Source organism: Mesoplodon densirostris, chromosome 4 (genome assembly GCF_025265405.1).
Source record: "Mesoplodon densirostris isolate mMesDen1 chromosome 4, mMesDen1 primary haplotype, whole genome shotgun sequence".
Taxonomy (NCBI): Eukaryota; Metazoa; Chordata; class Mammalia; order Artiodactyla; family Ziphiidae; genus Mesoplodon; species Mesoplodon densirostris.
This window is the reverse complement of record NC_082664.1, coordinates 113,414,288-113,438,814: the sequence shown is the minus strand read 5'-3', so window position 1 is coordinate 113,438,814 and position 24,527 is coordinate 113,414,288. Positions and strand designations below refer to the sequence as shown.

The 24,527-nt window shown below is 53.8% G+C and overlaps 7 non-coding genes across 7 annotated transcripts; all 7 read left to right on the top strand.

The window, feature by feature from the left end:
* The first annotated feature begins 2,314 nt into the window (after nucleotides 1–2,314).
* Nucleotides 2,315–2,407, top strand: LOC132489483 (small nucleolar RNA SNORD116). The gene has a single exon (XR_009531893.1). It is a non-coding gene; the product is annotated as a small nucleolar RNA SNORD116 (small nucleolar RNA).
* A 4,048-nt stretch (nucleotides 2,408–6,455) lies between these two features.
* Nucleotides 6,456–6,548, top strand: LOC132490054 (small nucleolar RNA SNORD116). The gene has a single exon (XR_009532417.1). It is a non-coding gene; the product is annotated as a small nucleolar RNA SNORD116 (small nucleolar RNA).
* Nucleotides 6,549–10,596: 4,048 nt separating this feature from the next.
* LOC132490132 (small nucleolar RNA SNORD116) lies at nucleotides 10,597–10,689 on the top strand. Its single transcript, XR_009532491.1, has one exon. It is a non-coding gene; the product is annotated as a small nucleolar RNA SNORD116 (small nucleolar RNA).
* A 4,048-nt stretch (nucleotides 10,690–14,737) lies between these two features.
* On the top strand, nucleotides 14,738–14,830 carry LOC132490053 (small nucleolar RNA SNORD116). Its single transcript, XR_009532416.1, has one exon. It is a non-coding gene; the product is annotated as a small nucleolar RNA SNORD116 (small nucleolar RNA).
* A 4,046-nt stretch (nucleotides 14,831–18,876) lies between these two features.
* Nucleotides 18,877–18,969, top strand: LOC132490052 (small nucleolar RNA SNORD116). The gene has a single exon (XR_009532415.1). It is a non-coding gene; the product is annotated as a small nucleolar RNA SNORD116 (small nucleolar RNA).
* Nucleotides 18,970–21,652: 2,683 nt separating this feature from the next.
* LOC132490051 (small nucleolar RNA SNORD116) lies at nucleotides 21,653–21,745 on the top strand. The gene has a single exon (XR_009532414.1). It is a non-coding gene; the product is annotated as a small nucleolar RNA SNORD116 (small nucleolar RNA).
* Nucleotides 21,746–24,426: 2,681 nt separating this feature from the next.
* On the top strand, nucleotides 24,427–24,519 carry LOC132490049 (small nucleolar RNA SNORD116). Its single transcript, XR_009532412.1, has one exon. It is a non-coding gene; the product is annotated as a small nucleolar RNA SNORD116 (small nucleolar RNA).
* Nucleotides 24,520–24,527: the final 8 nt, after the last annotated feature.

The window sequence follows — 24,527 nt, the reverse complement described above, 5'->3', positions numbered from 1 at the left end:
CAGGCATGTGTCCCTCTCTGTCATTTGTTTTGGCGCGTTGAAGTTCTTTAGTGCCCGGTGGGGATGGAGCAGTGGGTGGGTGTGGTCTGTGGTTGGTCTTCAACGGAAGGGAGCTGATGGATTAGGGCTAGGTATTGCCCATATCGGCTACTCCACTGCAGCTCCCGACAGAGTTTTGGCACTAAGTGGGTCATCGTGGAGTGGGGTTAGGACCGAGTGCTGCATTGAAGCCTGCGTGGTGGCTGCTGGCCTGCAGAAGATGGCAAGGCATCATGAGGACATGTCCTGTGTGATGTCGTGGGATGGGCTGTCATGATTGGGTTGCAGGAGCTGGCCACGTCTTCCCAAGAATGCGTCCTGTTCGTGATGTGCTGGCATCAGCTGCCCACGAAGGGGATGGCTTTGGCAGTACATGAAGATGCGGTTACGTACTTAACCTGAGTAGATCTGTGATCCCGTTGCCGGAGGAATGTCGCCCAATGGGTGTCTTGCGGCACGCCGAGACGTTAGACATGTTGAAGCGTCTGTGCCGCTCACATTGGGGGTATTTGGGTTATGCGAACATGCCCTTTGGCCACTTTGTTTCCTTGTTTGGGAATGTGCAAAGCGAAAGTGTTTCTCCGAGAGGGCATGATGAGGCCAGCCCTTGTTGCACGCAGGAGTTTTGGATAGCTAGTGGTTTATCTGGAGCAGTGCGTTGGCGGAGCAGAGATGCGTTCATTGTTCCGATGCCAGGTGCGCTTCCGTGGACAGCCACTGTGCCCTTTGAAGCTTGCAGGTCCCCTTGCGAAGCAGAGTTCTTCCATTGGAAATTGGTCTGTGTTCCTCGGGGAGAGGGCCTTTGATCTCTGGGAGGTTCTCGGTAGTGTCACTCTGTCAGTGAAGAAGTGCCAGGATGCATGGGGTATGGTCAGTGTCATCAAAGCAGTCGTGTTTGCAGTCTGCCATACCTGGTATACAGTGACCCCGTGTTTGAGTGATGTCTGTGGCTTTCAGTAGGTTCGACTTACCCGGTGGGCAGGAGGAGGGCACGTAGGACCACACTGTTAAGAATTTGAGTGTTTCCTCCGGGTTCAGGGCCGCCAAACCTGGTGGCTGGATGCTGGCAACACGTGCCTGGGAAGCTAGCCTAGTTTCCGCAGTGGGGTTTGAACGTGGGTCTTGGTTACTGAAGCCCACCACTTCCTGTGGTGGGCATTCCCCTGGGTCCTCGCAAAGTGATTTGTCATAGTTGGCAACAATTGGCAGTTGGGCCGAATTTCGTTAGCCCCTTGAGAGATGCCGGGCTGCATCTTGCCTGTAGCCAGTCGCAGGTCGGCCCGCCCATAGGAGGTTTCCTTGCTCCTAAAAATGATGGGAGTGGCCCCAAGTGCACATTACATATTCTACTAGGTTGCAGGATTTCTGGGTCCATCTATATGTTACACCCACGGTCGGAAAGCAGGTCTCGTCAGGTGTTTGTGCGTTGGCCAGAAGGCTTGGCTGTGAAAGAGTGGAAGTCCGTGGCCTATTTCAAAGCCCCCTGGGTTTCAAAGTTCACATTCAGTCTGTTGAAGCTTGAAGAGGTCTTTCTCCATTCAGTGGGGGGGTCCAAATCCAGGACGCTGTGTATAAACTCTGGCTTTTATGGTCCGAGGTCTCAGGAGAGGGCCACAGGGACACACAGAGAGCAAGATGTGGATTCAGAGGCACACAAAGAAGCCCACAAGCGCGTCGTCGTGTGCAGTAACAGTCACTCACGCGCACATGCGTGAAAACAAAAATATTCCCTCTCACGTACCGGCCAACGTACATGCCTTACTTCCTGCAGTCGTGCTGTCAGACAAACATTGAGTTCTCCGTAAAGGTAGACGTCCTTGGGAGGCAGGGTCTGAGCTCAAGCCCAGGTAAAAATTCTCATGAATCATGATCTCTGAGTACACCGGTCCAATTCTGAAGCCTGCCTGATTTATGTCCAGTTCTCAGGTGCAGCTGCTGGACAAGGCTGGCCGTCGGCAAAGAGAAGAAGACCTACGCGTTGGCTGATGACTGCAGGTGCTAAGGAAAAGTGGAAAAATGACACGGGGACATGTTGCTACGCGTGGCTCTGGCTAACTCAGGAAGGTAGGCTTTCACCCACCCTATGATGTGCCATTGGATATGAGGTTTTCCTCAGACGGTCCCAGTGGCTGCAAGAGTGGATTGACTGTTGCTCTTTCTGAGTGGCCTGAGGACTGTGGATTTCCCAGGGTTTTGGAGTACTCCGAGGTCATCTCTCCTCCTCAGACCCCCACGGCATGCCCGGTTGTGTTCTGCAGCCTCCTAGCCTGTGCTTGGATCGATGATGACACCCTTGTATGCATTCCTTGGAAAATCTGAGCAAAATGAGTGAGAACACTCTACCGTCTCCTCATCGAATCTGAGGTCCAGCACGTTTCTTCTCTCGGGGTTAGGGGAGAGTGAGGAGTGAGGGCCAGCGTCCCCTTCTGACCTGCATGCAAACACACACCAGGGTTCCAGAATTCGAGGTGCTGCTATCTGGGGGTCCACTGTGTCTGCCCACAAGCTGGGTCATCTACGCATATTAGGTCCCTGCTGAAAGACCATTGAGGGCATGCGAGGGGGAAGGCTCTCCTGCTGGTCTTCAGAGTCGGAGTGTGTGCTGGTGTAGGCCCAGTAAGCTTGCAGCTTGGAAAGGTGTGCTTTGACCAGGATCACGTTTGTGCATGCAGCTTCGTGGGCTATTTCTGGAAGCCAAAATGAGGAAGCATCGCTGGTTGGAGTCTGGAGCCTCAGGCCAGGCCTGTGTCCCTCTCTGTCATTTGTTTTGGCGCGTTGAAGTTCTTTAGTGCCCGGTGGGGATGGAGAAGTGGGTGGGTGTGGGCTGGGGTTGGTCTTCAACGGAAGGGAGCTGATGGATTAGGGCTAGGTATTGCCCATGTCGGCTACTCCACTGCAGCTCCCGACAGAGTTTTGGCACTAAGTGGGTCATCGTGGAGTGGGGTTAGGACCGAGTGCTGCATTGAAGCCTGCGTGGTGGCTGCTGGCCTGCAGAAGATGGCAAGGCATCATGAGGACATGTCCTGTGTGATGTCGTGGGATGGGCTGTCATGATTGGGTTGCAGGAGCTGGCCACGTCTTCCCAAGAATGCGTCCTGTTCGTGATGTGCTGGCATCAGCTGCCCACGAAGGGGATGGCTTTGGCAGTACATGAGGATGCGGTTACGTACTTAACCTGCGTAGATTTTTGATCCCGTTGCCGGAGGAATGTCGCCCAAAGGGTGTCTTGCAGGGCGCCGAGAAGTTGGACATGTTGAAGCGTCTGTGCCGCTCACCTTGGGGGTATTTGGGTTATGTGAACATGCCCTTTGGCCACTTTGTTTCCTTGTTTGGGAATGTGCAAAGCGAAAGTGTTTCTCCGAGAGGGCATGATGCGGCCAGCCCTTGTGGCACACAGGATTTTTGGATAGCTAGTGGTTTATCTGGAGCAGTCCGTTGGCGGAGCAGAGATGCGTTCAGTGTTCCGATGCCAGGTGCGCAGCCGTGGAAAGCCACTGTGCCCTTTGAAGCTTGCAGGTCCCCTCGTGAAGCAGAGTTCTTCCATTGGAAATCGGTCTGTGGTCCTTGGGGAGAGTGCCTTTGATCTCTGGGAGGTTCTCGGTAGTGTCACTCTATCAGTGAAGAAGTGCCAGGATGCATGGCGTAGGGTCAGTGTCATCAAAGCAGTCGTTTTTGTGGTCTGCCATCCCTGGTATACAGTGACCCCGTGTTTGAATGATGTCTGTGGCTTCCAGTACATTCGACTTACCCGGTGGGCAGGAGGAGGGCATGTAGGCATGTAGGTCCCCTTCTGACCTGCATGCAAACACACACCAGGGTTCCAGAATTCGAGGTGCTCCTATCTGGGGGTCCACTGTGTCTGCCCATAAGCTGGGTCATCTACGCATATTAGGTCCCTGCTGAAAGACCATTGAGGGCATGCGAGGGGGAAGGCTCTCCTGCTGGTCTTCAGAGTCGGAGTGTGTGCTGGTGTAGGCCCAGTAAGCTTGCAGCTTGGAAAGGTGTGCTTTGGCCAGGATCACGTTTGTGCATGCAGCTTCGGGGGCTATTTCTGGAAGCCAAAATGAGGAAGCATCACTGGTTGGAGCCTGGAGCCTCAGGCCAGGCATGTGTCCCTCTCTGTCATTTGTTTTGGCGCGTTGAAGTTCTTTAGTGCCCGGTGGGGATGGAGCAGTGGGTGGGTGTGGTCTGTGGTTGGTCTTCAACGGAAGGGAGCTGATGGATTAGGGCTAGGTATTGCCCATGTCGGCTACTCCACTGCAGCTCCCGACAGAGTTTTGGCACTAAGTGGGTCATCGTGGAGTGGGGTTAGGACCGAGTGCTGCATTGAAGCCTGCGTGGTGGCTGCTGGCCTGCAGAAGATGGCAAGGCATCATGAGGACATGTCCTGTGTGATGTCGTGGGATGGGCTGTCATGATTGGGTTGCAGGAGCTGGCCACGTCTTCCCAAGAATGCGTCCTGTTCGTGATGTGCTGGCATCAGCTGCCCACGAAGGGGATGGCTTTGGCAGTACATGAGGATGCGGTTACGTACTTAACCTGAGTAGATCTGTGATCCCGTTGCCGGAGGAATGTCGCCCAATGGGTGTCTTGCGGCACGCCGAGACGTTAGACATGTTGAAGCGTCTGTGCCGCTCACATTGGGGGTATTTGGGTTATGCGAACATGCCCTTTGGCCACTTTGTTTCCTTGTTTGGGAATGTGCAAAGCGAAAGTGTTTCTCCGAGAGGGCATGATGAGGCCAGCCCTTGTTGCACGCAGGAGTTTTGGATAGCTAGTGGTTTATCTGGAGCAGTGCGTTGGCGGAGCAGAGATGCGTTCATTGTTCCGATGCCAGGTGCGCTTCCGTGGACAGCCACTGTGCCCTTTGAAGCTTGCAGGTCCCCTTGCGAAGCAGAGTTCTTCCATTGGAAATTGGTCTGTGTTCCTCGGGGAGAGGGCCTTTGATCTCTGGGAGGTTCTCGGTAGTGTCACTCTGTCAGTGAAGAAGTGCCAGGATGCATGGGATATGGTCAGTGTCATCAAAGCAGTCGTGTTTGCAGTCTGCCATACCTGGTATACAGTGACCCCGTGTTTGAGTGATGTCTGTGGCTTCCAGTAGGTTCGACTTACCCGGTGGGCAGGAGGAGGGCACGTAGGACCACACTGTTAAGAATTTGAGTGTTTCCTCCGGGTTCAGGGCCGCCAAACCTGGTGGCTGGATGCTGGCAACACGTGCCTGGGAAGCTAGCCTAGTTTCCGCAGTGGGGTTTGAACGTGGGTCTTGGTTACTGAAGCCCACCACTTCCTGTGGTGGGCATTCCCCTGGGTCCTCGCAAAGTGATTTGTCATAGTTGGCAACAATTGGCAGTTGGGCCGAATTTCGTTAGCCCCTTGAGAGATGCCGGGCTGCATCTTGCCTGTAGCCAGTCGCAGGTCGGCCCGCCCATAGGAGGTTTCCTTGCTCCTAAAAATGATGGGAGTGGCCCCAAGTGCACATTACATATTCTACTAGGTTGCAGGATTTCTGGGTCCATCTATATGTTACACCCACGGTCGGAAAGCAGGTCTCGTCAGGTGTTTGTGCGTTGGCCAGAAGGCTTGGCTGTGAAAGAGGGGAAGTCCGTGGCCTATTTCAAAGCCCCCTGGGTTTCAAAGTTCACATTCAGTCTGTTGAAGCTTGAAGAGGTCTTTCTCCATTCAGTGGGGGGGTCCAAATCCAGGACGCTGTGTATAAACTCTGGCTTTTATGGTCCGAGGTCTCAGGAGAGGGCCACAGGGACACACAGAGAGCAAGATGTGGATTCAGAGGCACACAAAGAAGCCCACAAGTGCGTCGTCGTGTGCAGTAACAGTCACTCACGCGCACATACGTGAAAACAAAAATATTCCCTCTCACGTACTGGCCAACGTACATGCCTTACTTCCTGCAGTCGTGCTGTCAGACAAACATTGAGTTCTCCGTAAAGGTAGACGTCCTTGGGAGGCAGGGTCTGAGCTCAAGCCCAGGTAAAAATTCTCATGAATCATGATCTCTGAGTACACCGGTCCAATTCTGAAGCCTGCCTGATTTATGTCCAGTTCTCAGGTGCAGCTGCTGGACAAGGCTGGCCGTCGGCAAAGAGAAGAAGACCTACGCGTTGGCTGATGACTGCAGGTGCTAAGGAAAAGTGGAAAAATGACACGGGGACATGTTGCTACGCGTGGCTCTGGCTAACTCAGGAAGGTAGGCTTTCACCCACCCTATGATGTGCCATTGGATATGAGGTTTTCCTCAGACGGTCCCAGTGGCTGCAAGAGTGGATTGACTGTTGCTCTTTCTGAGTGGCCTGAGGGCTGTGGATTTCCCAGGGTTTTGGAGTACTCCGAGGTCATCTCTCCTCCTCAGACCCCCACGGCATGCCCGGTTGTGTTCTGCAGCCTCCTAGCCTGTGCTTGGATCGATGATGACACCCTTGTATGCATTCCTTGGAAAATCTGAACAAAATGAGTGAGAACACTCTACCGTCTCCTCATCGAATCTGAGGTCCAGCACGTTTCTTCTCTCGGGGTTAGGGGAGAGTGAGGAGTGAGGGCCAGCGTCCGCTTCTGACCTGCATGCAAACACACACCAGGGTTCCAGAATTCGAGGTGCTGCTATCTGGGGGTCCACTGTGTCTGCCCACAAGCTGGGTCATCTACGCATATTAGGTCCCTGCTGAAAGACCATTGAGGGCATGCGAGGGGGAAGGCTCTCCTGCTGGTCTTCAGAGTCGGAGTGTGTGCTGGTGTAGGCCCAGTAAGCTTGCAGCTTGGAAAGGTGTGCTTTGACCAGGATCACGTTTGTGCATGCAGCTTCGTGGGCTATTTCTGGAAGCCAAAATGAGGAAGCATCGCTGGTTGGAGTCTGGAGCCTCAGGCCAGGCCTGTGTCCCTCTCTGTCATTTGTTTTGGCGTGTTGAAGATCTTTAGTGCCCGGTGGGGATGGAGAAGTGGGTGGGTGTGGGCTGGGGTTGGTCTTCAACGGAAGGGAGCTGATGGATTAGGGCTAGGTATTGCCCATGTCGGCTACTCCACTGCAGCTCCCGACAGAGTTTTGGCACTAAGTGGGTCATCGTGGAGTGGGGTTAGGACCGAGTGCTGCATTGAAGCCTGCGTGGTGGCTGCTGGCCTGCAGAAGATGGCAAGGCATCATGAGGACATGTCCTGTGTGATGTCGTGGGATGGGCTGTCATGATTGGGTTGCAGGAGCTGGCCACGTCTTCCCAAGAATGCGTCCTGTTCGTGATGTGCTGGCATCAGCTGCCCACGAAGGGGATGGCTTTGGCAGTACATGAGGATGCGGTTACGTACTTAACCTGCGTAGATTTTTGATCCCGTTGCCGGAGGAATGTCGCCCAAAGGGTGTCTTGCAGGGCGCCGAGAAGTTGGACATGTTGAAGCGTCTGTGCCGCTCACCTTGGGGGTATTTGGGTTATGTGAACATGCCCTTTGGCCACTTTGTTTCCTTGTTTGGGAATGTGCAAAGCGAAAGTGTTTCTCCGAGAGGGCATGATGCGGCCAGCCCTTGTGGCACACAGGATTTTTGGATAGCTAGTGGTTTATCTGGAGCAGTCCGTTGGCGGAGCAGAGATGCGTTCAGTGTTCCGATGCCAGGTGCGCAGCCGTGGAAAGCCACTGTGCCCTTTGAACCTTGCAGGTCCCCTCGTGAAGCAGAGTTCTTCCATTGGAAATCGGTCTGTGGTCCTTGGGGAGAGTGCCTTTGATCTCTGGGAGGTTCTCGGTAGTGTCACTCTATCAGTGAAGAAGTGCCAGGATGCATGGCGTAGGGTCAGTGTCATCAAAGCAGTCGTTTTTGTGGTCTGCCATCCCTGGTATACAGTGACCCCGTGTTTGAATGATGTCTGTGGCTTCCAGTACATTCGACTTACCCGGTGGGCAGGAGGAGGGCATGTAGGCATGTAGGTCCCCTTCTGATCTGCATGCAAACACACACCAGGGTTCCAGAATTCGAGGTGCTCCTATCTGGGGGTCCACTGTGTCTGCCCATAAGCTGGGTCATCTACGCATATTAGGTCCCTGCTGAAAGACCATTGAGGGCATGCGAGGGGGAAGGCTCTCCTGCTGGTCTTCAGAGTCGGAGTGTGTGCTGGTGTAGGCCCAGTAAGCTTGCAGCTTGGAAAGGTGTGCTTTGGCCAGGATCACGTTTGTGCATGCAGCTTCGGGGGCTATTTCTGGAAGCCAAAATGAGGAAGCATCACTGGTTGGAGCCTGGAGCCTCAGGCCAGGCATGTGTCCCTCTCTGTCATTTGTTTTGGCGCGTTGAAGTTCTTTAGTGCCCGGTGGGGATGGAGCAGTGGGTGGGTGTGGTCTGTGGTTGGTCTTCAACGGAAGGGAGCTGATGGATTAGGGCTAGGTATTGCCCATGTCGGCTACTCCACTGCAGCTCCCGACAGAGTTTTGGCACTAAGTGGGTCATCGTGGAGTGGGGTTAGGACCGAGTGCTGCATTGAAGCCTGCGTGGTGGCTGCTGGCCTGCAGAAGATGGCAAGGCATCATGAGGACATGTCCTGTGTGATGTCGTGGGATGGGCTGTCATGATTGGGTTGCAGGAGCTGGCCACGTCTTCCCAAGAATGCGTCCTGTTCGTGATGTGCTGGCATCAGCTGCCCACGAAGGGGATGACTTTGGCAGTACATGAGGATGCGGTTACGTACTTAACCTGCATAGAGTTGTGATCCCGTTGCCGGAGGAATGTCGCCCAAAGGGTGTCTTGCGGGACGCCGAGAATTTGGACATGTTGAAGCGTCTGTGCCGCTCACCTTGGGGGTATTTGGGTTATGCGAACATGCCCTTTGGCCACTTTGTTTCCTTGTTTGGGAATGTGCAAAGCGAAAGTGTTTCTCCGAGAGGGCATGATGCGGCCAGCCCTTGTGGCACGCAGGAGTTTTGGATAGCTAGTGGTTTATCTGGAGCATTCCGTTGGCGGAGCAGAGATGCGTTCAGTGTTCCGATGCCAGGTGCACTGCCGTGGACAGCCACTGTGCCCTTTGAAGCTTGCATGTCCCCTCGCGAAGCAGAGTTCTTCCATTGGAAATCGGTCTGTGGTCCTCGGGGAGAGTGCCTTTGATCTCTGGGAGGTTCTCGGTAGTGTCACTCTGTCAGTGAAGAAGTGCCAGGATGCATGGTGTATGGTCAGTGTCATCAAAGCAGGCGTGTTTGCAGTCTGCCATTCCTGGTATACAGTGACCCCGAGTTTATATGATGTCTGTGGCTTCCAGTAGGTTCGACTTACCCGGTGGGCAGGAGGAGGGCATGTAGGACAACACTGTCAAGAATTTGAGTGTTTCTTCCGGGTTCAGGGCGGCCAAACCTGGTGGCTGGATGCTGGCAACACGTGCCTGGGAAGCTAGCCTAGTTTCCGCAGTGGGGTTTGAACGTGGGTCTTGGTTACTGAAGCCCACCACTTCCTGTGGTGGGCATTCCCATGGGTCCTCGCAAAGTGATTTGGCATAGTTGGCAACAATTGGCAGTTGGGCCGAATTTCGTTAGCCCCTTGAGAGGTGATGGGCTGCATCTTGCCTGTAGCCAGTCGCAGGTCGGCCCGCCCATAGGAGGTTTCCTTGGTCCTAAAAATGATGGGAGTGGCCCCAAGTGCACATTACATATTCTACTAGGTTGCAGGATTTCTGGGTCCATCTATATGTTACACCCACGGTCGGAAAGCAGGTCTCGTCAGGTGTTTGTGCGTTGGTCAGAAGGCTTGGCTGTGGAAGAGTGGAAGTCCGTGGCCTATTTCAAAACCCCCTGCGTCTCAAAGTTCACATGCAGTGTGTTGAAGCTTGAAGAGGTCTTTCTCCATTCAGTGGTGGGGTCCAAATCCAGGACGCTGTGTATAAACTCTGGCTTTTATGGTTCGAGGTCTCAGGAGAGGGCCACAGGGATACACAGAGAGCATGATGCGGATTCAGAGGCACACAAAGAAGCCCACAAGCGCGTCCTCGTGTGCAGTAACAGTCACACACGCGCACATGCGTGAAAACAAAAATATACCCTCTCACGTACCGGCCAACGTACATGCCTTACTTCCTGCAGTCATGCTGTCAGACAAACATTGAGTTCTCTGTAAAGGTAGACGTCCTTGGGAGGCAGGGTCCGAGCTCAAGCCCAGGTAAAAATTCTAATGAATCATGATCTCTGAGTACCCCGGTCTAATTCTGAAGCCAGCCTGATTTATGTCCAGTTCTCAGGTGCAGCTGCTGGACAAGGCTGGCCGTCGGCAAAGTCAAGAAGACCTACGCGTTGGCTGATGACTGCAGGTGCTAAGGAAAAGTGGAAAAATGACGCGGGGGCATGTTGCTACGCATGGCTCTGGCTAACTCAGGAAGGTAGGCTTTCACCCACTCTAAGATGTGCCATTGGATATGAGGTTTTCATCAGACGGTCCCAGTGGCTGCAAGAGTGGATTGACTGTTGCTCTTTCTGAGTGGCCTGAGGGCTGTGGATTCCCCAGGGTTTTGGAGTACTCCGAGGTCATCTCTCCTCTTCAGTCCCCCACAGCATGCCCGGTTGTGTTCTGCAGCGTCCCAGCCTGTGCTTGGATCGATGGTGACACCCTTGTATGCATTCCTTGGAAAATCTGAACAAAATGAGTGAGAACACTCTACCGTCTCCTCATCGAATCTGAGGTCCAGCACGTTTCGTCTCTCAGGGTTAGGGGAGAGTGAGGAGTGAGGGCCAGTGTCCCCTTCTGACCTGCATGCAAACACACACCAGGGTTCCAGAATTCGAGGTGCTCCTCTCTGGGGGTCCACTGTGTCTGCCCATAAGCTGGGTCATCTATGCATATTAGGTCCCTGCTGAAAGACCGTTGAGGGCATGTGAGGGGGAACGCTCCCCTGCTGGTCTTCAGAGTCGGAGTGCGTGTTGGTGTAGGTCCAGTAAGCTTGCAGTTTGGAAAGGTGTGCTTTGGCCAGGATCACATTTGTGCATGCAGCTTCGGGGGCTATTTCTGGAAGCCAAAATGAGGAAGCGTCCCTGGTTGGAGCCTGGAGCCTCAGGCCAGGCCTGTGTCCCTCCTTGTCATTTGTTTTGACGCATTGAAGTTCTTTAGTGCCCGGTGGGGATGGAGCAGTGGGTGGGTTTGGGCTAGGGTTGGTCTTCAACGGAAGGGAGCTGATGGATTAGGGCTAGGTATTGCCCATGTCGGCTACTCCACTGCAGATCCCGACAGAGTATTGGCACTAAGTGGGTCATCGTGGAGTGGGGTTAGGACCGAGTGCTTCTTTGAAGTCTGTGTGGTGGCTGCTGGCCTGCAGAAGATGGCAAGGCATCATGAGGACATGTCCTGTGTGATGTCGTGGGATGGGCTGTCATGATTGGGTTGCAAGAGCTGGCCACGTCTTCCCAAGAATGCGTCCTGTTCATGATGTGCTGGCATCAGCTGCCCACAAAGGGGAAGGCTTTGGCAGTACATGAGGATGCGGTTACGTACTTAACCTGCGTAGATTTGTGATCCTGTTGCCGGAGGAATGTCGCCCAAAGGGTGTCTTGTGGGACGCTGAGAAGTTAGACATGTTGAAGCGTCTGTGCCGCTCCCCTTGGGGGTATTTGGGTTATGCGAACATGCCCTTTGGCCACTTTGTTTCCTTGTTTGGGAATGTGCAAAACGAAAGTGTTTCTCCGAGAGGGCATGATGCCGCCAGCCCTTGTGGCACGCAGGAGGTTTGGACAGCTAGTGGTTTATCTGGAGCAGTCCGTTGGCGGAGCAGAGATGCGTTCAGTGTTCTGATGCCAGGTGCGCTGCCGTGGACAGCCACTGTGCCCTTTGAAGCTTGCAGGTCCCCTCACGAAGCAGAGTTCTTCCATTGGAAATCGGTCTGTGGTCCTCGGGGAGAGTGCCTTTGATCTCTGGGAGGTTCTCGGTAGTGTCACTCTGTCAGTGAAGAAGTGCCAGGATGCATGGGGTATGGTCAGGGTCATCAAAGCAGTCGTGTTTGTGGTCTGCCATTCCTGGTATACAGTGACCCCGTGTTTGAATGATGTCTGTGGCTTCCAGTAGGTTCGACTTACCCGGCGGGCGAGAGGAGGGCATGTAGGCATGTAGGTCCCCTTCTGACCTGCATGCAAACACACACCAGGGTTCCAGAATTCGAGGTGCTCCTATCTGGGTGTCCATTGTGTCTGCCCATAAGCTGGGTCATCTACGCATATTAGGTCCCTGCAGAAAGACCGTTGAGGGCATGCGAGGTGGAAGGCTCTCCTGCTGGTCTTCAGAGTCGGAGTGTGTGCTGGTGTAGGCCCAGTAAGCTTGCAGCTTGGAAAGGTGTGCTTTGGCCAGGATCACGTTTGTGCATGCAGCTTCGGGGGCTATTTCTGGAAGCCAAAATGAGGAAGCGTCCCTGGTTGGAGCCTGGAGCCTCAGGCCAGGCCTGTGTCCCTCCTTGTCATTTGTTTTGACGCATTGAAGTTCTTTAGTGCCCGGTGGGGATGGAGCAGTGGGTGGGTGTGGGCTGGGGTTGGTCTTCAACGGAAGGGAGCTGATGGATTAGGGCTAGGTATTGCCCATGTCGGCTACTCCACTGCAGCTCCCGACAGAGTTTTGGCACTAAGTGGGTCATCGTGGAGTGGGGTTAGGACCGAGTGCTGCATTGAAGCCTGCGTGGTGGCTGCTGGCCTGCAGAAGATGGCAAGGCATCATGAGGACATGTCCTGTGTGATGTCGTGGGATGGGCTGTCATGATTGGGTTGCAGGAGCTGGCCACGTCTTCCCAAGAATGCGTCCTGTTCGTGATGTGCTGGCATCAGCTGCCCACGAAGGGGATGGCTTTGGCAGTACATGAGGATGCGGTTACGTACTTAACCTGAGTAGATCTGTGATCCCGTTGCCGGAGGAATGTCGCCCAATGGGTGTCTTGCGGCACGCCGAGACGTTAGACATGTTGAAGCGTCTGTGCCGCTCACATTGGGGGTATTTGGGTTATGCGAACATGCCCTTTGGCCACTTTGTTTCCTTGTTTGGGAATGTGCAAAGCGAAAGTGTTTCTCCGAGAGGGCATGATGAGGCCAGCCCTTGTTGCACGCAGGAGTTTTGGATAGCTAGTGGTTTATCTGGAGCACTGCGTTGGCGGAGCAGAGAGGCGTTCATTGTTCGGATGCCAGGTGCGCTTCCGTGGACAGCCACTGTGCCCTTTGAAGCTTGCAGGTCCCCTTGCGAAGCAGAGTTCTTCCATTGGAAATTGGTCTGTGGTCCTCGGGGAGAGGGCCTTTGATCTCTGGGAGGTTCTCGGTAGTGTCACTCTGTCAGTGAAGAAGTGCCAGGATGCATGGGGTATGGTCAGTGTCATCAAAGCAGTCGTGTTTGCAGTCTGCCATACCTGGTATACAGTGACCCCGTGTTTGAGTGATGTCTGTGGCTTCCAGTAGGTTCGACTTACCCGGTGGGCAGGAGGAGGGCACGTAGGACCACACTGTTAAGAATTTGAGTGTTTCCTCCGGGTTCAGGGCCGCCAAACCTGGTGGCTGGATGCTGGCAACACGTGCCTGGGAAGCTAGCCTAGTTTCCGCAGTGGGGTTTGAACGTGGGTCTTGGTTACTGAAGCCCACCACTTCCTGTGGTGGGCATTCCCCTGGGTCCTCGCAAAGTGATTTGTCATAGTTGGCAACAATTGGCAGTTGGGCCGAATTTCGTTAGCCCCTTGAGAGATGCCGGGCTGCATCTTGCCTGTAGCCAGTCGCAGTTCGGCCCGCCCATAGGAGGTTTCCTTGGTCCTAAAAATGATGGGAGTGGCCCCAAGTGCACATTACATATTCTACTAGGTTGCAGGATTTCTGGGTCCATCTATATGTTACACCCACGGTCGGAAAGCAGGTCTCGTCAGGTGTTTGTGCGTTGGCCAGAAGGCTTGGCTGTGAAAGAGTGGAGGTCCGTGGCCTATTTCAAAGCCCCCTGGGTTTCAAAGTTCACATTCAGTCTGTTGAAGCTTGAAGAGGTCTTTCTCCATTCAGTGGGGGGGTCCAAATCCAGGACGCTGTGTATAAACTCTGGCTTTTATGGTCCGAGGTCTCAGGAGACGGCCACAGGGACACACAGAGAGCAAGATGTGGATTCTGAGGCACACAAAGAAGCCCACAAGTGCGTCGTCGTGTGCAGTAACAGTCACTCACGCGCACATGCGTGAAAACAAAAATATTCCCTCTCACGTACCGGCCAACGTACATGCCTTACTTCCTGCAGTCGTGCTGTCAGACAAACATTGAGTTCTCCGTAAAGGTAGACGTCCTTGGGAGGCAGGGTCTGAGCTCAAGCCCAGGTAAAAATTCTCATGAATCATGATCTCTGAGTACACCGGTCCAATTCTGAAGCCTGCCTGATTTATGTCCAGTTCTCAGGTGCAGCTGCTGGACAAGGCTGGCCGTCGGCAAAGAGAAGAAGACCTACGCGTTGGCTGATGACTGCAGGTGCTAAGGAAAAGTGGAAAAATGACACGGGGGCATGTTGCTACGCGTGGCTCTGGCTAACTCAGGAAGGTAGGCTTTCACCCACCCTATGATGTGCCATTGGATATGAGGTTTTCCTCAGACGGTCCCAGTGGCTGCAAGAGTGGATTGACTGTTGCTCTTTCTGAGTGGCCTGAGGGCTGTGGATTTCCCAGGGTTTTGGAGTACTCCGAGGTCATCTCTCCTCCTCAGACCCCCACGGCATGCCCGGTTGTGTTCTGCAGCCTCCTAGCCTGTGCTTGGATCGATGATGACACCCTTGTATGCATTCCTTGGAAAATCTGAACAAAATGAGTGAGAACACTCTACCGTCTCCTCATCGAATCTGAGGTCCAGCACGTTTCTTCTCTCGGGGTTAGGGGAGAGTGAGGAGTGAGGGCCAGCGTCCCCTTCTGACCTGCATGCAAACACACACCAGGGTTCCAGAATTCGAGGTGCTGCTATCTGGGGGTCCACTGTGTCTGCCCACAAGCTGGGTCATCTACGCATATTAGGTCCCTGCTGAAAGACCATTGAGGGCATGCGAGGGGGAAGGCTCTCCTGCTGGTCTTCAGAGTCGGAGTGTGTGCTGGTGTAGGCCCAGTAAGCTTGCAGCTTGGAAAGGTGTGCTTTGACCAGGATCACGTTTGTGCATGCAGCTTCGTGGGCTATTTCTGGAAGCCAAAATGAGGAAGCATCGCTGGTTGGAGTCTGGAGCCTCAGGCCAGGCCTGTGTCCCTCTCTGTCATTTGTTTTGGCACGTTGAAGTTCTTTAGTGCCCGGTGGGGATGGAGAAGTGGGTGGGTGTGGGCTGGGGTTGGTCTTCAACGGAAGGGAGCTGATGGATTAGGGCTAGGTATTGCCCATGTCGGCTACTCCACTGCAGCTCCCGACAGAGTTTTGGCACTAAGTGGGTCATCGTGGAGTGGGGTTAGGACCGAGTGCTGCATTGAAGCCTGCGTGGTGGCTGCTGGCCTGCAGAAGATGGCAAGGCATCATGAGGACATGTCCTGTGTGATGTCGTGGGATGGGCTGTCATGATTGGGTTGCAGGAGCTGGCCACGTCTTCCCAAGAATGCGTCCTGTTCGTGATGTGCTGGCATCAGCTGCCCACGAAGGGGATGGCTTTGGCAGTACATGAGGATGCGGTTACGTACTTAACCTGCGTAGATTTTTGATCCCGTTGCCGGAGGAATGTCGCCCAAAGGGTGTCTTGCAGGGCGCCGAGAAGTTGGACATGTTGAAGCGTCTGTGCCGCTCACCTTGGGGGTATTTGGGTTATGTGAACATGCCCTTTGGCCACTTTGTTTCCTTGTTTGGGAATGTGCAAAGCGAAAGTGTTTCTCCGAGAGGGCATGATGCGGCCAGCCCTTGTGGCACACAGGATTTTTGGATAGCTAGTGGTTTATCTGGAGCAGTCCGTTGGCGGAGCAGAGATGCGTTCAGTGTTCCGATGCCAGGTGCGCAGCCGTGGAAAGCCACTGTGCCCTTTGAAGCTTGCAGGTCCCCTCGCGAAGCAGAGTACTTCCATTGGAAATCGGTCTGTGGTCCTTGGGGAGAGTGCCTTTGATCTCTGGGAGGTTCTCGGTAGTGTCACTCTGTCAGTGAAGAAGTGCCAGGATGCATGGCGTAGGGTCAGTGTCATCAAAGCAGTCGTTTTTGTGGTCTGCCATCCCTGGTATACAGTGACCCCGTGTTTGAATGATGTCTGTGGCTTCCAGTACATTCGACTTACCCGGTGGGCAGGAGGAGGGCATGTAGGCATGTAGGTCCCCTTCTGACCTGCATGCAAACACACACCAGGGTTCCAGAATTCGAGGTGCTCCTATCTGGGGGTCCACTGTGTCTGCCCATAAGCTGGGTCATCTACGCATATTAGGTCCCTGCTGAAAGACCATTGAGGGCATGCGAGGGGGAAGGCTCTCCTGCTGGTCTTCAGAGTCGGAGTGTGTGCTGGTGTAGGCCCAGTAAGCTTGCAGCTTGGAAAGGTGTGATTTGGCCAGGATCACGTTTGTGCATGCAGCTTCGGGGGCTATTTCTGGAAGCCAAAATGAGGAAGCATCACTGGTTGGAGCCTGGAGCCTCAGGCCAGGCATGTGTCCCTCTCTGTCATTTGTTTTGGCGCGTTGAAGTTCTTTAGTGCCCGGTGGGGATGGAGCAGTGGGTGGGTGTGGTCTGTGGTTGGTCTTCAACGGAAGGGAGCTGATGGATTAGGGCTAGGTATTGCCCATGTCGGCTACTCCACTGCAGCTCCCGACAGAGTTTTGGCACTAAGTGGGTCATCGTGGAGTGGGGTTAGGACCGAGTGCTGCATTGAAGCCTGCGTGGTGGCTGCTGGCCTGCAGAAGATGGCAAAGCATCATGAGGACATGTCCGGTGTCATGTCGTGGGATGGGCTGTCATGATTGGGTTGCAGGAGCTGGCCACGTGTTCCCAAGAATGCGTCCTGTTCGTGATGTGCTGGCATCAGTTGTCCACGAAAGGGATGGCTTTGGCAGTATATGAGGATGCGGTTACGTACTTAACCTGCGTAGAGTTGTGATCCCGTTGCCGGAGAAATATCGCACAAAGGGTGTCTTGCGGGACGCCGAGAACTTAGACATGTTGAAGCGTCTGTGCCGCTCACCTTGGGGGTATTTGGGTTATGCGAACATGCCCTTTGGCCACTTTGTTTCCTTGTTTGGGAATGTGCAAAGCGAAAGTGTTTCTCCGAGAGGGCATGATGCGGCCAGCCCTTGTGGCACGCAGGAGGTTTGGACAGCTAGTGGTTTATCTGGAGCAGTACGTTGGCGGAGCAGAGATGCGTTCAGTGTTCTGATGCCAGGTGCGCTGCCGTGGACAGCCACTGTGCCCTTTGAAGCTTGCAGGTCCCCTCACGAAGCAGAGTACTTCCATTGGAAATCGGTCTGTGGTCCTCGGGGAGAGTGCCTTTGATCTCTGGGAGGTTCTCGGTAGTGTCACTCTGTCAGTGAAGAAGTGCCAGGATGCATGGGGTATGGTCAGTGTCATCAAAGCAGTCGTGTTTGCGGTCTGCCATCCCTGGTATACAGTGACCCCGTGTTTGAATGATGTCTGTGGCTTGCAGTATGTTCGACTTACCCGGTGGGCAGGAGGAGGACACGTAGGACAACACTGTCAAGAATTTGAGTGTTTCCTCTGGGTTCAGGGCCGCCAAACCTGGTGGCTGGATGCTGGCAACACGTGCCTGGGAAGCTAGCTTAGTTTCCGCAGTGGGGTTTGAACGTGGGTCTTGGTTACTGAAGCCCACCACTTCCTGTGGTGGGCATTCCCATGTGTCCTCGCAAATTGATTTGGCACAGAAGGCAACAATTGGCAGTTGGGCCGAATTTCGTTAGCCCCTTGAGAGGTGCCGGGCTGCATCTTGCCTGTAGCCAGTCGCAGGTCGGCCTTCCCATAGGAGGTTTCCTTGGTCCTAAAAATGATGGGAGTGGCCGAAGTGCACATTACATATTCTACTAGGTTGCAGGATTTCTGGGTCCATCTTTATGTTACACCCACTGTTGGAAAGCAGGTCTCGTCAGGTGTTTGTGCATTGGTCAGAAGGCTTGGTTGTGGAAGAGTGGAAGTCCGTGGCCTAATTCAACACCCCCTGGGTTTCAAAGTTGACATTCAGTCTGTTGAATTTTGAAGAGGTCTTTCTCCATTCAGTGGGGGGTCCAAATCCAGGACGCAGTGTATAAACTCTGGCTTTTATGGTTCGAGGTCTTAGGAGAGGGCCACAGGGACACACAGAGAGCAAGATGCGGATTCAGAGGCACACAAAGACGCCCACAAGCGCGTCCTCGTGTGCAGTAACAGTCACACACGCGCACATGCGTGAAAACAAAAATATACCCTCTCATGTACCGGCCAACGTACACGCCTTACTTCCTGCAGTTGTGCTGTCACACAAACCTTGAGTTCTCTGTAAAGGTAGACGTCCTTGGGAGGCCGGGTTCGAGCTCAAGCCCAGGTAAAAATTCTCATGAATCATGATCTCTGAGTACACCGGTCCAATTCTGAAGCCTGCCTGATTTATGTCCAGTTCTCAGGTGCAGCTGCTGGACGAGGCTGGCCGTCGGCAAAGACAAGAAGACCTACGCGTTGGCTGATGACTGCAGGTGCTAAGGAAAAGTGGAAAAATGACGCGGGGTCATGTTACTGCGCGTGGCTCTGGCTAACGCAGGAAGGTAGGCTTTCACCCACACTAAGATGTGCCATTGGATATGAGGTTTTCCTCAGACGGTCTCAGTGGCTGCAAGAGTGGATTGACTGTTGCTCTTTCTGAGTGGCCTGAGGGCTGTGGATTCCCCAGGGTTTTGGAGTACTCTGAGGTCATCTCTCCTCTTCAGACTCCCACGGCATGCCCGGTTGTGTTCTGCAGCGTCCCAGCCTGTGCTTGGATCGATGATGACACCCTTGTATGCATTCCTTGGAAAATCTGAACAAAATGAGTGAGAACACTCTACCGTCTCCTCATCGAATCTGAGGTCCAGCACGTTTCGTCTCTCCGGGGTAGGGGAGAGTGAGGAGTGAGTGCCAGCGTCCCCTTCTGACCTACATGCAAACACACACCAGGGTTCCAGAATTCGAGGTGCTCCTATCTGGGTGTCCACTGTGTCTGCCCATAAGCCTGGTCATCTACGCATATTATGTCCCTGCTGAGAGACCGTTGAGGGCATGCGAGGGGGAAGGCTCTCCTGCTGGTCTTCAGAGTCGGAGTGCGTGCTGGTGTAGGCCCAGTAAGCTTGCAGCTTGGAAAGGTGTGCTTTGGCCAGGATCACGTTTGTTCATGCAGCTTCAGGGGCTATTTCTGGAAGCCAAAATGAGGAAGCGTCCCTGGTTGGAGCCTGGAGCCTCAGGCCAGGCCTGTGTCCCTCCTTGTCGTTTGTTTTGGCGCGTTGAAGTTCTTTAGTGCCCGGTGGGGATCGAGAAGTTCGTCGCTGTGGGCTGGGGTTGGTCTTCAACGGAAGGGAGCTGATGGATTAGGGCTAGGTATTGCCCATGTCGGCTACTCCACTGCAGATCCCGACAGAGTTTTGGCACTAAGTGGGTCTTCGTGGAGTGGGGTTAGGACCGAGTGCTGCATTGAAGCCTGCGTGGTGGCTGCTGGCCTGCAGAAGATGGCAAAGCATCATGAGGACATGTCCGGTGTCATGTCGTGGGATGGGCTGTCATGATTGGGTTGCAGGAGCTGGCCACGTGTTCCCAAGAATGCGTCCTGTTCGTGATGTGCTGGCATCAGTTGTCCACGAAAGGGATGGCTTTGGCAGTATATGAGGATGCGGTTACGTACTTAACCTGTGTAGAGTTGTGATCCCGTTGCCGGAGAAATGTCGCACAAAGGGTGTCTTGTGGGACGCCGAGAACTTAGACATGTTGAAGCGTCTGTGCCGCTCACCTTGGGGGTATTTGGGTTATGCGAACATGCCCTTTGGCCACTTTGTTTCCTTGTTTGGGAATGTGCAAAGCGAAAGTGTTTCTCCGAGAGGGCATGATGCGGCCAGCCCTTGTGGCACGCAGGAGTTTTGGATAGCTAGTGGTTTATCTGGAGCAGTCCATTGGCGGAGCAGAGATGCGTTCAGTGTTCTGATGCCAGGTGCGCTGCCGTGGACAGCCACTGTGCCCTTTGAAGCTTGCAGGTCCCCTCGCGAAGCAGAGTTCTTCCATTGGAAATCCGTCTGTGGTCCTCGGGGAGAATGCCTTTGATCTCTGGGAGGTCCTCGGTAGGGTCACTCTGTCAGTGAAGAAGTGCCAGGATGCATGGGGTATAGTCGGTGTCATCAAAGCATTCGTGTTTGCGGTCTGCCATCCCTGGTATACAGTGACCCCGTGTGTGAATGAGGTCTGTGGCTTCCAGTAGGTTCGACTTACCCGGTGGGCAGGAGGAGGGCACGTAGGACAACACTGTCAAGAATTTGAGTGTTTCCTCCGGGTTCAGGGCCGCCAAACCTGGTGGCTGGATGCTGGCAAAACGTGCCTGGGAAGATAGCCTAGTTTCCACATTGGGGTTTGAACGTGGGTCTTGGTTACTGAAGCCCACCACTTCCTGTGGTGGACATTCCCATGGGTCCTCGCAAAGTGATTTGGCATAGTTGGCAACAATTGGCAGTTGGGCCGAATTTCGTTAGCCCCTTGAGAGGTGCCGGGCTGCATCTTGCCTGTAGCCAGTCACAGTTCGGCCCGCCCATAGGAGGTTTCCTTGGTCCTAAAAATGATGGGAGTGGCCCCAAGTGCACATTACATATTCTACTAGGTTGCAGGATTTCTGGGTCCATCTATATGTTACACCCACTGTCGGAAAGGAGGTCTCGTCAGGTGTTTGTGCATTGGTCAGAAGGCTTGGTTGTGGAAGAGTGGAAGTCCGTGGCCTAATTCAACACCCCCTGGGTTTCAAAGTTGACATTCAGTCTGTTGAAGTTTGAAGAGGTCTTTCTCCATTCAGTGGGGGGTCCAAATCCAGGACGCAGTGTATAAACTCTGGCTTTTATGGTTCGAGGTCTTAGGAGAGGGCCACAGGGACACTCAGAGAGCAAGATGCGGATTCAGAGGCACACAAAGACGCCCACAAGCGCGTCCTCGTGTGCAGTAACAGTCACACACGCGCACATGCGTGAAAACAAAAATATACCCTCTCATGTACCGGCCAACGTACACGCCTTACTTCCTGCAGTTGTGCTGTCACACAAACCTTGAGTTCTCTGTAAAGGTAGACGTCCTTGGGAGGCCGGGTTCGAGCTCAAGCCCAGGTAAAAATTCTCATGAATCATGATCTCTGAGTACACCGGTCCAATTCTGAAGCCTGCCTGATTTATGTCCAGTTCTCAGGTGCAGCTGCTGGACGAGGCTGGCCGTCGGCAAAGACAAGAAGACCTACGCGTTGGCTGATGACTGCAGGTGCTAAGGAAAAGTGGAAAAATGACGCGGGGTCATGTTACTACGCGTGGCTCTGGCTAACGCAGGAAGGTAGGCTTTCACCCACACTAAGATGTGCCATTGGATATGAGGTTTTCCTCAGACGGTCTCAGTGGCTGCAAGAGTGGATTGACTGTTGCTCTTTCTGAGTGGCCTGAGGGCTGTGGATTCCCCAGGGTTTTGGAGTACTCTGAGGTCATCTCTCCTCTTCAGACTCCCACGGCATGCCCGGTTGTGTTCTGCAGCGTCCCAGCCTGTGCTTGGATCGATGATGACACCCTTGTATGCATTCCTTGGAAAATCTGAACAAAATGAGTGAGAACACTCTACCGTCTCCTCATCGAATCTGAGGTCCAGCACGTTTCGTCTCTCCGGGGTAGGGGAGAGTGAGGAGTGAGTGCCAGCGTCCCCTTCTGACCTACATGCAAACACACACCAGGGTTCCAGAATTCGAGGTGCTCCTATCTGGGTGTCCACTGTGTCTGCCCATAAGCCTGGTCATCTACGCATATTATGTCCCTGCTGAGAGACCGTTGAGGGCATGCGAGGGGGAAGGCTCTCCTGCTGGTCTTCAGAGTCGGAGTGCGTGCTGGTGTAGGCCCAGTAAGCTTGCAGCTTGGAAAGGTGTGCTTTGGCCAGGATCACGTTTGTTCATGCAGCTTCAGGGGCTATTTCTGGAAGCCAAAATGAGGAAACGTCCCTGGTTGGAGCCTGGAGCCTCAGGCCAGGCCTGTGTCCCTCCTTGTCGTTTGCTTTGGCGCGTTGAAGTTCTTTAGTGCCCGGTGGGGATCGAGAAGTTCGTCGCTGTGGGCTGGGGTTGGTCTTCAACGGAAGGGAGCTGATGGATTAGGGCTAGGTATTGCCCATGTCGGCTACTCCACTGCAGATCCCGACAGAGTTTTGGCACTAAGTGGGTCTTCGTGGAGTGGGGTTAGGACCGAGTGCTGCATTGAAGCCTGCGTGGTGGCTGCTGGCCTGCAGAAGATGGCAAAGCATCATGAGGACATGTCCGGTGTCATGTCGTGGGATGGGCTGTCATGATTGGGTTGCAGGAGCTGGCCACGTGTTCCCAAGAATGCGTCCTGTTCGTGATGTGCTGGCATCAGTTGTCCACGAAAGGGATGGCTTTGGCAGTATATGAGGATGCGGTTACGTACTTAACCTGCGTAGAGTTGTGATCCCGTTGCCGGAGAAATGTCGCACAAAGGGTGTCTTGCGGGACGCCGAGAACTTAGACATGTTGAAGCGTCTGTGCCGCTCACCTTGGGGGTATTTGGGTTATGCGAACATGCCCTTTGGCCACTTTGTTTCCTTGTTTGGGAATGTGCAAAGCGAAAGTGTTTCCCCGAGAGGGCATGATGCGGCCAGCCCTTGTGGCACGCAGGAGTTTTGGATAGCTAGTGGTTTATCTGGAGCAGTCCATTGGCGGAGCAGAGATGCGTTCAGTGTTCTGATGCCAGGTGCGCTGCCGTGGACAGCCACTGTGCCCTTTGAAGCTTGCAGGTCCCCTCGCGAAGCAGAGTTCTTCCATTGGAAATCCGTCTGTGGTCCTCGGGGAGAGTGCCTTTGATCTCTGGGAGGTTCTCGGTAGTGTCACTCTGTCAGTGAAGAAGTGCCAGGATGCATGGGGTATAGTCGGTGTCATCAAAGCATTCGTGTTTGCGGTCTGCCATCCCTGGTATACAGTGACCCCGTGTGTGAATGAGGTCTGTGGCTTCCAGTAGGTTCGACTTACCCGGTGGGCAGGAGGAGGGCACGTAGGACAACACTGTCAAGAATTTGAGTGTTTCCTCCGGGTTCAGGGCCGCCAAACCTGGTGGCTGGATGCTGGCAAAACGTGCCTGGGAAGATAGCCTAGTTTCCACATTGGGGTTTGAACGTGGGTCTTGGTTACTGAAGCCCACCACTTCCTGTGGTGGACATTCCCATGGGTCCTCGCAAAGTGATTTGGCATAGTTGGCAACAATTGGCAGTTGGGCCGAATTTCGTTAGCCCCTTGAGAGGTGCCGGGCTGCATCTTGCCTGTAGCCAGTCACAGTTCGGCCCGCCCATAGGTTTCCTTGGTCCTAAAAATGATGGGAGTGGCCCCAAGTGCACATTACATATTCTACTAGGTTGCAGGATTTCTGGGTCCATCTATATGTTACACCCACTGTCGGAAAGGAGGTCTCGTCAGGAGTTTGTGCATTGGTCAGAAGGCTTGGTTGTGGAAGAGTGGAAGTCCGTGGCCTATTTCAAACCCCCCTGGGTTTCAAAGTTCACATTCAGTCTGTTGAAGCTTGAAGAGGTCTTTCTCCATTCAGTGGGGGGGTCCAAATCCAGGACGCTGTGTATAAACTCTTGCTTTTATGTTTCGAGGTCTCAGGAGAGGGCCACAGGGACACACAGAGAGCAAGGTGCGGATTCAGAGGCACACAAAGACGCCCACAAGCGCGTCCTCGTGTGCAGTAACAGTCACACACGCGCACATGCGTGAAAACAAAAATATACCCTCTCATGTACCGGCCAACGTACACGCCTTACTTCCTGCAGTTGTGCTGTCAGACAAACATTGAGTTCTCTGTAAAGGTAGACGTCCTTGAGAGGCAGGGATCGAGCTCAAGCCCAGGTAAAAATTCTCATGAATCATGATCTCTGAGTACACCGGTCCAATTCTGAAGCCTGCCTGATTTATGTCCAGTTCTCAGGTGCAGCTGCTGGACGAGGCTGGCCGTCGGCAAAGACAAGAAGACCTACGCGTTGGCTGATGACTGCAGGTGCTAAGGAAAAGTGGAAAAATGACGCGGGGTCATGTTACTACGCGTGGCTCTGGCTAACGCAGGAAGGTAGGCTTTCACCCACACTAAGATGTGCCATTGGATATGAGGTTTTCCTCAGACGGTCTCAGTGGCTGCAAGAGTGGATTGACTGTTGCTCTTTCTGAGTGGCCTGAGGGCTGTGGATTCCCCAGGGTTTTGGAGTACTCTGAGGTCATCTCTCCTCTTCAGACTCCCACGGCATGCCCGGTTGTGTTCTGCAGCGTCCCAGCCTGTGCTTGGATCGATGATGACACCCTTGTATGCATTCCTTGGAAAATCTGAACAAAATGAGTGAGAACACTCTACCGTCTCCTCATCGAATCTGAGGTCCAGCACGTT